This window comes from Chelonoidis abingdonii, chromosome 13, assembly GCF_003597395.2.
Source record: "Chelonoidis abingdonii isolate Lonesome George chromosome 13, CheloAbing_2.0, whole genome shotgun sequence".
Lineage (NCBI taxonomy): Eukaryota > Metazoa > Chordata > Testudines > Testudinidae > Chelonoidis > Chelonoidis abingdonii.
In genome coordinates, this window is record NC_133781.1 from 26734611 (window position 1) to 26747914 (window position 13304).

Genomic DNA, 13304 nt, shown 5'->3' on the forward strand with positions numbered 1-13304 from the left:
CCAAGCACTGAGGAAGAAGGCTCTGATGAATTCTTCTCTCACTTAAGACTAGTCTACATTAGGGAAATTTACCCATGCAGACAGCTGCACCGGTATAAAAAGGGGCTTGGACAGGTTGTAATTCAGTGGTTCTCAAACTTTTGTACTGGTGACCCCTTTCACATAGCAAACCTCTGAGTGCGACCTCCCCCCCAAATAAAAACACTTTTTATATATTTAAAAGCATTATAAATGCTAGAGGCAAAGTGCGGTTTGGGGTGGAGGCTGACAGCTCACAACCCCCCATGTAATAGCCCCGTGACCCCTTGAGGGGTCTGAACCCCCAGTTTGGGAGCCCCTGTTGTAATTCCACTAGCTTCATCCTAGTTACTCCTGATTTTGGCTCTGATTTTGAAAAGCACATAAACCTTTAAACTAGGTTTATTCAATGGGGCTGTAACAGATGCTTATAGGTAATCACATGCATAAGTGCCCTTCCTGACTAGAGATTGCTTTTTGAGTCAGGCCGTGACATTGGAGGAGGTGAGGTCAGGGAATCAGAGTCACCACATTCAACTGAAGCTGCAGGTGGAATTTAGGTAAGCAGAATCCAAGTCAGGCTTGGGAACTAGCTGCTGCTCCGAATGTAGGTCTGGGGTTATTTTAAAGGATTTTGCTATAAATCTAAATTCAAACAGTTCAATAAACAAAACAATTTGTTGTTTGGATTTAACTTTACCTGTGCAGCCTGCAGAAGCCAAATGGTGCAGCAATTGACAAGAGCAGAGGCTGTGCCCATCCCCATAATGCTAAACAAGGAGAGGTCCCTGCTAGAACCTGGCTAGTGAGCCCACTATGCTTGAGAAGCACCTTACTTAACCCTCAGCCCACAGAAGTGAAATAAAGGAGGGACTGAATATAAACAAAAGGGTAAGTGACAAGACTGAGCTAGTTTCAGTGTACCAGCTGAATGAACAAAAAATTAACAGCAGAAAGGGGTAAAGGAAAATTATAGTTTTTAGCAGACAAACTGACAAGTTTTATTTTTCACAAAGCTAAGGGAATTTTGTTTTGTGTGTGAATTGGCCTGATCCACAGGTGGGAGACACTGCTGTCAGTGGAGCTACCACTTGAGAATCTGCATCATGATTTTTAACCCATACTCTACCATATACAGGGGAAAAGATACATTGAAAAGAGGCTGCAGGAATTCTCATCTCAGATTTTCCATGCCTGTGTTTTAGGGTGTTTTGTACCTGAAAGCTCTGATTCTGCACCCTAGCCCTATATGCTGTCAAAACCCAGATAGGGAAGCGGGGAATTGGGAATCTACCAATGTAGGGGTCATAGTGCAACCTTACACTGCCTTCCTGTGCTGGCCCAGCAGTCTGTGGATAGAAGCTGGAGTGCTTTATGTTCTGGCTGTGCTGTACTGGAAAAGTGACCCATAGGCAGCCATTCAAGGCTGATATAATTTAGAATAACTCCTTGACTGCTCTAAGTTGTGCCTGGGCTAGGAATTCATAGGGCGCATAGATATCTATCTCTTCGCTTCACATGTACTACGCTGCCGAGCTGCGTTACTCGGGTGGTGCATCACCGAACTAGGGCTGGTAATTCAAAATTAGGAGGCCAGATTCTGATATTAGTGACACTGGTGTAACTCCACTGACTTCGATAGGGTTACTGAGGATCTACACCAGTGATACAGCTGTCAGAATCCACCCCACACACTGTACATGGAATGAAAATGCAGCCCCATGCCTCCCATCCCTTTTATCCCAATAAAAACACCCTTTATTTGTATGCGGGTAGTGGAGGAAATTCTGGTCCTTTCTATTTTTTTCTTCTAAGCTTCTGGGAAAATTTATATCAAGATATGTGCCCTGATTTATCCTGACACCTGTATTTCTCAACTACTCCACCAAGCATGAACCATTCATACAGTAACCAGAATGTAGAAGCCCATCTGTCCCCCAGCATGCTGTGGGGAGACGCACAACCCTCAGGCTCCTACACAGCACAGAGCGTTTTCTGCTTTGGAAACAGGGATAAGTGAAATGAACTTTCCACACACTACTCTTCCATTTCTCCTCCATTCTCTTGTTCTTTGGAAGACTTGGGCCATTTTACACTCTTTCCAAAGAAGAGATCCTTTGCTCTGTTCTCTCTTTTATTCACGAGCTAAAGAGTTTCGAGTTATTTGAAGAGGATTTGCTTTAAAGTTCTGTGACTATCAGCTATTTTTTCTAGAATTCAGCATTTTCTTCAGGAAAAGCTGTGTATGGATTTTGAAGAATGTTGACAAGCAAGGGCACCAACTAGGAGTGAAATTAGTTCTCATGAACTAATTAGTTCTTGTGAAAACAAGGGATTGCTAGTGCTAGTCACAGTGCAGGTAAAGGTGACACAATCTAGTGACACTGACAACACAACTTGTGTGTGATCTGCCCCAATCCTGGTCCTCTTACATTGAGACCAAGCATCAGAGGGGTAGCCGAGTTAGTCTGTATCTGTTAGTTTCCATGCATCGAAGGAAGTGGGTTTTTTATCCATGAAAGCTTATCCCCAAATAAATCTGTTAGTCTTTAAGGTGCCACCGGTCTCCTTCTGACTACAGTGAGACCATCAGCTGGGCCTGAGCATGCAGCAGCTGTGGGCCCTCTTGGGAGTAAGATGAAACCATTAAACTTGGTTTCACTTATGATCTAAACCAGGTTTGACCCCAGGTAACCGCAGGCACAATAGTTGGGTTTTCAGCTATATTTTAAAGGTTGTCAGTCACTGCTTCTGCCCATGCACCTGTCTCTTGCCATGTTAGATTAACACTTGCAGAGTGATTGACTGAGAGGGGGCCCTGCTGTCGAAGGTGTTGGCTTAGGATCTGCCTCAGAGCTTGCTGATGTCAAGGGAAAGACTCACTGACTTCAGTGAGCTTTGGATCAGGCCTTTAGTGTACCCAAGGACAGAGAACCTGGCAGTGGTGAGGCAGACCTTGATTATATTTCTAGATCAGTGGTCCCCAATGCAGTGCCCATGGGTACCATGGCGCCCGCCAGGGTATCTATATGCGCCTGCGTACTGGCCGGCAGACAAGCATCCACCGAAATGCATCATCATCAAGAGGCATCGCGGCCCGAAATGCCGCAGGAAAGTGGCGTCACCAAGAGGCGTCTCGCCCGAAATGCCACTGATTTTCAGCAGCATTTCAACAGCGACGCCTCTTGACATTGCTGCTTCTCGGCGGCATTCTGGCGGATGCTTGTCCGCCGGCCACGGTCCTTGGTGGCTCGTCGTCCAGTGCCTGCCAGCCGGAAAAGGTTGGGGACCACTGTTCTAGATCATCAGGACAGTTTGTGATGGGATCAGGGGTACTTTATGGAGGCTTCTCTAGCCTAGATAAATTAAAAAGAAATCACATAGGCAGAGAACAGACTGATGGTAACTCTAGAACAGCAGCTGAAGTAGCCTGTAGTGTGCAAATCTGTCCAATATCATTGGCTACTCAGAGTGCTCTGGTCATGCCGAGACTGTTGACACCAGTAGAAGATGAGGGGATCACCACCTCCCAAGATCAGCCCCTCTGCCAGTTTCTTATTTCCCTACATTGATTTCATACTAAGCCAGCTGTAAGTTTTTGCGATTCCCAAGAGGTATTGTAAAAGAAGGGATTAATCAATCCATTTCAGGACAAGCTGGATTCCAGAAAACCTGAATCAGTCTCAACAGCAAAACGGCTCAAGGATTTACGGTATTTAAAAGGCACTTACTGACTCACTCTGACCTAAGGAGTAACTTGTGACTAAATGCCATCCAAACACCAGAGTTAACACCGGATTCATTTTTAATTCTCGATGCTATTTCCCCATTACTAATCTCTCCACGGGCCCAGTGTTAAATCTTTTCTTTTTCACGGCACTAATTCTAAACAATTACAGCAGCAGAACATTAGCTGGGGCTGCATCTTTATCTTTTTAATCCTCAACATGGAGATCATATTTTTGTAATTAGTCTAATTAAAAATGAACAACAAAAAATCTCAGTTCCTATTCAGCTGGAGTAAATCCACACACTGCAGTCTCTCTCAGCGCTTCCTCTGCCATGTAGATATTGCCAATCACTAAAACATTGGAACGCAAAATTACTGTTCATGCTATTATTCAGAACATTCAACAGTGCACGCATAATACTGGCTTTACCTGGATTTTTGCAAACAAAGCCTTTTGTTCAGCATTGTTTGCCTGTAAAGCTGTAAAGACCAGTATGTTTAGCATACATCTGCATATGCATTGCCTTAGCAAATGAATGCAACATAAAAAACCAGCAGGCATTACCTAGCTGTAGGTTTTTTACAGCACCCATCACCGTAGTATCTAAGCAATTCCTGGGGAAATTAAATCCATGAAACAAAGTCTCCACTGAATTTCCTGGAGTCACTACTCTCCCCTTTCCTGTTATACAGGCTCTATAGAGATCATTGTGTTCAGGCAGTAGAATGTACAAAAGCTGGTTTCTAGCTAAATTTCAATGAGCTTGTCTACCAGCATCTAAGGCCCCACTCCTGCAGACACCTCGGCTTAACTTTAAGCAAATGAATATTCCTATTGACTTCAGGATGGCCATTCACATGCTTAAAGTAAAGCATGCGTATACGGGTGGAGGGGTTGGGCAAACCTTATAATAATGTTTATCTTATAAGTGTTTCACCTCTATGTTCCACGCTAAACAGTAACACCATACTCAATGGAAGCCAGGGCACATCCGACAAAACTGCCCATTGACTTCAGTGTCACTATATCTTGGCCCAATCCTACATCTATCTAACTTAGTGGGAAATTTGCCATTGACTTTAATGGAATCAGGATCAGGCCCTTCCCTTCTCTCTCATGTGCTGCATTATACAAAATAGTTCAACATTATCTGAAGACAATGGGAGATTTGCTTAAGTAACTGCCAGAACTGCAAGACATGGCTCCCAGGGTGGAAAGCAGAGCTAATTAGGAAAGCTCCTAAGCACATGTTTAACTTTAAGCATGCACTTAGGTCACCTTGTCTTCAAGTGAAGCTGTGCGTACCATCCTGCCATTTAGAAGTGCTCATAACGGCTGCTCGTGTTCCTCAAATTAAACTGGAAAGTCTGATTTGATAGAAAAGTGTCAGATTTTTACAAAAATCCCAGTATCCTTTAGAATTAGCAGTTAATTGGCCTTATTTCTATTTCAAGACAGAAAAAGGCTCCCCTTGCTACAGACAACTGCTGTGGGAAAACATCACCATTCAGACAATGTTTCTAACCAGCTTTAAAGCCATTGTAAATAACGTCTTGCGCTGAGATGACCTCACTTTGGTATTTCAGAGAGCAACTAGCAAGTCATTACTAAAGTCATAGTAAAAAAACCCTTTCCTCCCGCCCCAGATACATAATTCAAAACAAAATATTTGGGAACAATAAATATGTAATTTGAAGTATTTCATGCACTATTGGTTGAAAAATCAGCTCTCTCAGAGATGGTTCATGTTTGCCAAAATGCAAATGCTTCTGAAATAAATGCACCCAACGCGTCATTTTTCTTTTCTCCTCTTTATTAGGAATGGTATAAAAATTACATGGGTCTGAGCCAGTAGATTTATTGAGTTTGTAAAAAGAAGAAAGAAACGGTAACGATCCCTCTTCTATCTGTCTGCATCATTCATACCTGGGATAAAGTCCCACATCAGCATTACAAAGCAAATATAAACGGGAGATCAAGGGACACAGTTCTGCATTTGCCGTTTAACGATCATAATCTATCTAAGCAGGACACACTTTATGGTCAATAAACTATCTAACAACCACCATCCAAATCAGCTCTCCCTGCTTAATCATCCAAACAAACTGCTAGGAACCTGAACTTTTTTTCCAACATGTTCTGCCCCCAGTTCATAGACTGAGGGGTGGATTCTATCTTCCACTGCCAACCACCTATGTCCTTCCCCTACACAACACCTGTTCCCTTTGCAATCATGCAGGGCTTTGAATTTTACCTCCCTAGGAACCAGAGGAGATTTGACCACTTTAAACACTGAGAGCTGGGAGTGGCAGTCACTTACTCCAGTAGTAAATTTGGCTCCAAATGTGATTTTAGGCTATTCCACTTACAGAAAAATTCTCATTCCTGCTTGGAGCTGGTGCAAAACAGAGGAAGGAAATCCACTCAGCACGCTCATCCTTCCCCATGGGCTAAGCTGTTTGCTGGAGTCAACTGCTGCGTTTCATTAAGATGTTTTAGTGCACAGCCTTGGAGATCAAAGCCTGATTCTTCTTCTGAATCTTGGACTATAAAATGAATGAGTAATGTCAACGTCATCGCTGCATTTCCTGCCAGTGTCAGCGGCTCTTCCACCCGGGTTGTTTCCTCGGCCCCTTTGCTTTGCAAGTCAGCCAGAGATGTGGCCCAGGAAAGGCGCAGACACAGCTGTAGTAAGCAGCTGATGGACTCTTGGGGTCATGAGAAAGGCATGAGAGTGGGACTGACCCTGAGAATGACGTACAGCATTTACACAGGGCCTTCCCTCTTCAAAGCATTGAACCCCATCCTGTGGCCACTGATGTCAGTGGGAGTTTTGCTCCTGATTTTAGCAGGAGCAGGTCCATTAACCCACCTGTCATCTTGGGGAAGTAGGTGCAGATGCGAAAATTGAGGCACAGAGAGGCTGAGTGAGTCACTCAAGGCCACACAGACAAGAGAACCTGGGAGTCCTGACTTCCAGTCCCCTTGTTCTAACAGCGGCACTAGCTGGTAAAATGTAACATTGTTGAAAAAAGAAAATATTCTGCATCAGAACAAAATAAAACTCTGAAATGACAATCATGGGCTTGATTCAGGAGGAGAAAGCCTCTATGGACTGGCAAAAACCAGAGGAAATATGTTAGAAGGGGGTTTAAAACATAGGCAGTTTAAACCTGACTGGGACAGACCAAGCATATCCAAAGGCCTTCCCTGCATGCAGCTCAATGGTTTAAATCATTCTGTTTCCCTGGGCCTATAATGTAGATTTGTGTCTGCTGTCAATGCTTTTCTCATTCAAATGAGCACGCAGCCAAGTTTTCATCCACTGTCATAATAGTTCCTGCCACGCCCCTCGTGTTCTCAACATGGTTTGAGTGAGTCTGATGGCTCTGGGGAACTTGGCTTGCACAGGCTCTCAGCGTCCCAGGAGGTTCCTGAAACTCCTCTTCAGTATTGGGCTGGGCTCCTCTTTGCCATTCTTCCTTTGGAGTGACCTTTTAGACTGTAATTACAGGCCAGCGGATAAAACTGCTGGCATGGGTTCTGCCTGTGACGTCAGATACTAAACAACTGCCTCTAACCAAGGTATTTGGCAGCCAGAGGGAAAGAAGATTTAGCACAGATGTGTCCGCTGCTCCTTTTTGACCACTTTGGTAAAGGGTCATTCTCATCACCTGCCCTCCTTTAAAGAGGCGGCCAGAGAATCACACATCACCACCTCTTCCCAGGAGGAAAGCACATTTTACCACTGACCTAGAAAAGGAATGCAGCAGGCTGGCTTTATTAACGAGGAGTGTCTCTTCGTTGTGTGGCTTTCTAAAACATCCCATTCTTCGACGAAAGTGATCCAAAGCCTCATACTTAAAGCTTTCAATAGCGTACATCCAGCCAGCTTCTGCCCTATAAACCGTCCAGCAAACTGAGATCTGTGGTGCTGGGATTGCTGATAACGCGGGGAGGGCAGGAGGCATGACTCCTTCCTCATTCCTCCTCACTGTTTGCCAGGGTGCCCAGAGCAATCAGGGTGAGATCTTTTCTCCCCTTTAAGGACTGGTCTACCCACAGTTTTGGGGCAGCATAACTATGTCAGAGAGGGGCATGATTTTTACAGAGACAGTTTTACTGGCCCAACCTCTGGCGCAGACGCCGTGAGGTGCTTTAGCGCTTATTTCCCTTCCCACACTGGACTAAGCTACACCAGTATTTGTACTGGCACATTTATACTGCAGACACACTGGGTGGGGAGAGGGTTGCTGCTGTCTGCACTCTACGTACAGGCAGTTTTCTAGGGCTGACAATCAGGCATTTTTCATGAACAATAAGGGCCCTATCATTTTCCCAATGAGGACATAGGGAATCGAGCCATTCTTTAAAATAGGAGCAGAATTGGGCTTAAAATATTTCCCTTCCCCTCTTCTCCTTTATTTTCTTCATTCTTTGGAGAGTTTGTGGGAGAGTTGAGCAGCAGCCGCACACCGTGTTACGGGACAAGTGGTAGGTCGCAGTTTTGAGAGCATAACCAAGCATCCGTTTGCCAGCAGAGCAGAACGCTAGGGGTTATCACCACAGCACTATTACCATAACACTGCACAGTCAGGTAGCTCTTAGCAGGGCCGGCTTTAACTTTTTTGCTGCCCCAAGTGAAAAAAAAGAGCGCTGCTCTGCCATAACACCCCCCCCGTGAGCGCTGCTGAACCCCCCCAAGCGGTGTGCCGCCCAAGCCTGCCGCCCCCAGAGCGCCACCCAGCCCAACCAAAAAAAAAAACAAACCCGAGCACTGCCCCGCCCCAAGGTGCCGCCCCAAGCACGTGCTTGCTCGGCTGGTGCCTGGAGCTGGCCCTGGCTCTTAGTATTTGGGGTTAGATTTAAGCGGAGGAAAATTTGCCTCCATTAACAAGCATTGCTCAAAGGTACATGCGGTGAGAGGCTTCTTTTAGCTGGCTCTGTGTGATGACCTCAAGCAAAGAAAACCTTTTGCCTGGAACAATATATTTACATGGCTATTTTAACCCTGCTCACGTAGATGATTTACACTGATCAAAGTTTAATAGTCAAAGGTCTGGGTCTGAGGCTGCAAAGCCTGGGAATGTGGAATGGCAAAACTGATTGTGTTCAGAGCTGTGCCTTGTAACTGGAGGATTCATAAATATGCATGCTACCAGATCTTCTGTCACTTTCCTGATTTCTTCGCTACTCTCTTGATTTGCAGGAGTCCTATATCTTGTGCCACGCACTTTGAAATGACAACAGTTTTTGGAGAGCTGGAGGAGGCAACGTGCTCTGGAAGAGATGAACTACCCTTTTTTCTGCTTTTAATAGATGATGTTTTGGTGGGCTATATTTAAGCTCTACTGCATAATATAAGCATCATGAAATTACAGGCTTCTCCAGGTTCTACAGATGTAGCCATTGCTGTAAAAATACCTATTAGCCAATAAACACAGCTATCACTAGGGCTTCCCCTGTTTCTTAATAAATTGGGCATTCCCTGCGACTCCTCAGATGTCTGTGACTTGATCCCCTGGAAAGGGCAGGCTTGACTTACAACTCCCCAATTCTGTTTTCCTGATGCAGACAAACTATGGGTTATAGCTGCAAGCAACCCCACTTGCCACCCATCCCAGGCTGATAATGGCTGGAAGTGACTCCTACAGCTGGACAAATTTTTTGGCTGAAACCTTTTTCAGAGAAAAATGCAGATTTGGTGACACCAAAACATTGCACAAATTTGTCTCAATTTTAGCCAAATTATTTCAGTTGGGGAAAAAAACCCTCTGAAAATATTGAAACGTTATTCTGACATTTTCCAAGCAAAACATTGATTTTTTGGGATTCAAAATAACTTTATTTAACAACTTCCTTTTTTTTTTTTTTTTTTAGAAAAATGTAAAATGTAAACAATTGCTCAAAATCCAAATGAAACATTTTGTTCCAGGTCAAACAAAATGTTTCATTCAACCTGACATGATTGTTGTTGGTCGTTTCAATTTGCCAAAAATTTCAATTATTTGGGATCAACCTGAAATGATTGTTCAATAGTCTAAGGGGGTTTGTCTACACACTAGATTTGTACTATTCTAACGATACTTGTATATTTAAAGCAATGCAACCCACTTTGTGCCTAGTTTTCCCCACCTCTAAAATGGGGATGATGACACTGACCTCCTTTTTAAAGTGCTTCGAGATCTACTGCTGAAAAGCACTATGTAACAGCTAGGTATTATTAATTAGTTCATTAATACTGGTATTTTTGTGCTTACCTATATAGTCATTCCAGTATGGGAGGGGGAAAATCATCTGCACTAGCAGTTGTGCCAGTATAACTATAGTGGTAAAAAATGACACCCTTCACCAAGATCATAGTTATCCAAGGAAAGCTGGCTTTAGGAGCAAATTTCTATGCCACAAAGCCCACCCGAACTGGTAGTAGTTGGCAGACTCGCCAGAGGCAGCAAGGACTGAATGTACTGTGGAACTTCCCTGGCCAATAGCTCAGCTGGAACTGGTCTATACTGTGGAAACACGGGCAAAATGTGGTGGATCGATGCCCATCTGGCTGCTATAGCCAGATTTGGGCTGGGCACCGAAACCCTATTCTTTGGTGTTGACATCAGCGACAGGAGAGGTCAGGCTAAGGCACCGGCTAAGACCCTGTTGTGGATGCTTTGGGAGCAGTGAGACAGGATTTTGACTCTAAACAAATAGCAGCTACGAATGTGTGATCCGTCCTTATATGGGCAAGTGGGCTAAAAGTGTCCACTGGAGCTGTGTAATCTCACTGTGCCCACAAGCTGCCACAGGGAATGTAAGAAGGGGATTTTTGTTTTGGATTTCAACCTGACTCAGCACAAATGTTTCCACAGGGAAACTCTCAGAATGCCTAGTCCGGACATCTGGTTTTATTAAAAAGTGACCCTGTTTTTATTGTGTTGGAGTTCTGACAATCTGATGCTGGGTTGTAAACAGATTTCCCCCCCCTTCCTCTAGTTTTGCTAGCTGGCTCCTCAGGCTTGGTAGCCCTGCTTGAAGGAGAGATCTTAAATCTGACAGGACACTAGAACCTGTATTCCCATTTCACACTCCAGAGTCCTAGAAGAAGTTGCTCGTTTAACTTCGGCACACTGCAAATAGTCTCTCTGACCAGAGAAGGGCTGTGGCGTGGGAATAGCCAGCAGGTACCCGAGTGACAGAGGGAGATCTGTGCATAATTTTTGCAGCAAAACATGAAATTCATCTGCTTCTGTGTTTTGTTACAAATGCAAAACTTACACCCTGGGTTCAAGTGGCTTTGCTAAGGTCCACACACCTTTTGAATGAATTGGGCTTAGTTATGGAAGAACCTGGGATGGTTTATTTAGTTTTGTACTGAAATCACATGACCTTTGCAGTTTTCCCAAGGTGTTGCCATGTCCCCCACCTGCACATGCAACCATAGTTAAAGGGCAAAGAAGGGCAGAGGTCTGGCATAACTGTCTGCATGCAAATTTGTAGGCACAAATTTTGCAGGTTCAAATTACCCCTGGCAAAGGGAGGCCATTACATGAGAAAAATTAGCTCTGATTGTTGCACCTGATTTTCCTGGCTGTTAAGAGAACCAGGTTGTGCCTTGAGTAGGAACTTTATCCTCCTCTTGAAGCTAGGGACTGAATTTAATGCATTTAAAAAAAATCAAGCAGAGCCAGGCCTTCGCATCCAACCAAGTGTTTTACAAATTGATATATCTCCAGCCCAGTTTTAACACCATTGGCTGCACACCAGCTTTGCTGAAACAAGCAGTAAAATCTTTCTAAAGAAACTAACCTTCAAAGGGAAAACAAAATGTAACAGCACATCAAAATGGCTATTTATATAGAAAACAACAACTCCTGCCCCTTTCTAAACACTTCACTGGCCTCTGGTCCCCATGGTAAACCCAGTTACCTGAGTGCTCTTTAATCAGAAAGTGAATTCTGACGTCTATTTCATCTAGTCAAGAGCCCTCAAAAAATAATGCTGTTGAATAGATATTGAATCCACTAGTTCTGTCACTCACGCCTTACTGCTGGAGATTATTATTGTGGTAGAACCTCGTTAATCTACAGTCAAAACTGAGAGATGTGCCACTCTTCTCTGCAAAGATTTAGTAGCAGATGCTGCTGTGAAGGTGTCTTTTTTTTAAAAAAAAAAAGTCCCACCGTACATTTAACAGGTGTGCAATGAAATATTATTATTTGTATGGCAGTAGTGGGCAGGAGCCTAAGTCATGGACCACTGTAGAGCCACACAACAAAAAGATGGATCCCCAAAACTAATTTAAACTAAACTGCAGCCATTAGAATGAGTCAGTCACAAGACACTTTCTCAGTCCAGTTCCTAGGGGACAGGTGCCCATCTCTCTTCCCTGCAAAAAAGCATCATATTCAACCCAATTGGCACCTTGGTTGCCTGTCTCAGAAGAGAGACTGAGGATTTCTTGGGCTAACGAGCTTAAGCCATCCTCTTATGCCAGAGTAGTATGGAGGCAGGGGGCAGGGTGGATGGGGATTTGAGGCCTATTATAGAGCAGAACATGGGAGAAGCTGCAGTATTGCTGTTGGTTAGCTTTTATAGCAGTGCCCATTCATAGCACTCACAGCGCTTTACAAAAATGGGTCATTATCATTCTGACAGATGGGGAAACTGAGGCACAGAACAGAGACGTGACTTGCCCAACATCACACAACACATCATTGATGGAACTAGGCTTAGAACCTAGGTCTCTGGACTCCCATTCAAGGCCAGTCTTGCTCCATCAGTAGGCAGCATTGCCACTCTTCCTTGTCTGTGCTCTGCCTGCTTCTCTGGAGAAACAGGAATTCAGTCGCTGTCAATCTAGCACATTCCACTAGCACTAAATAAATAAATAAACAAACCCCGCACTAAATAATTAAACAGGTTATATTATAGGACAATCAGCTATTTGTTAGTCATTTACTGTCAGAGATGAAAACTGGGGGCAGAGGAAACCAGATATTTCTGGTTTCGTTATCTGTGCGTGCGTGCGTGACATTTAATTAAAACATATGTTAAAGAGTAAGAGATTATAAATACGATCAGTGAAATCAAGCTGTGGTAAACTTCCCTTGCTGCATAGCTTTCACTGAAAAAACTTGCCTTGTAAAGCTCGAGTAATGTAGGAAAAAAAAGCCCAGCACATGGTTTTAGGCAGGGACAGGGATCGAATACAGCTTTCATTTTTATGTGTTCTATTAGCATCTGTTCACCTTGCACTCTGGCCCTGACCTTTCCACCCAAGTCTCTTAGATTGTGCTCTGAAACCAAGTAATTCTAGTCCCCAAAGTTCTGATGGAGGCTGTATCGAGGGCATGACTGAATGGGTGCACTGAAATCCACACTCAATGCATGAGTCTTGCCCAAGATCCATTAAGATGTTGATGCCCAGGCACATTTTTTGGGATGTTCTACGTGCTCAATACCATGCAGTTGATACATCCATTCTCTCATTTAAAATGCAATGTGAGTTCACATGACAGGACACCGTCCCTCACAATCCCCATCATCAATGACAGAGCCCTT

The 13304-nt window shown here is 44.1% G+C and overlaps 1 long non-coding RNA gene across 1 annotated transcript; it reads left to right on the forward strand.

Moving 5' to 3' along the window:
• Positions 1-449: 449 nt before the first annotated feature.
• Positions 450-9197, forward strand: LOC116834828 (uncharacterized). Its single transcript, XR_004376051.2, has 3 exons — positions 450-578; positions 727-909; positions 8959-9197. It is a non-coding gene; the product is annotated as an uncharacterized LOC116834828 (long non-coding RNA).
• Positions 9198-13304: the final 4107 nt, after the last annotated feature.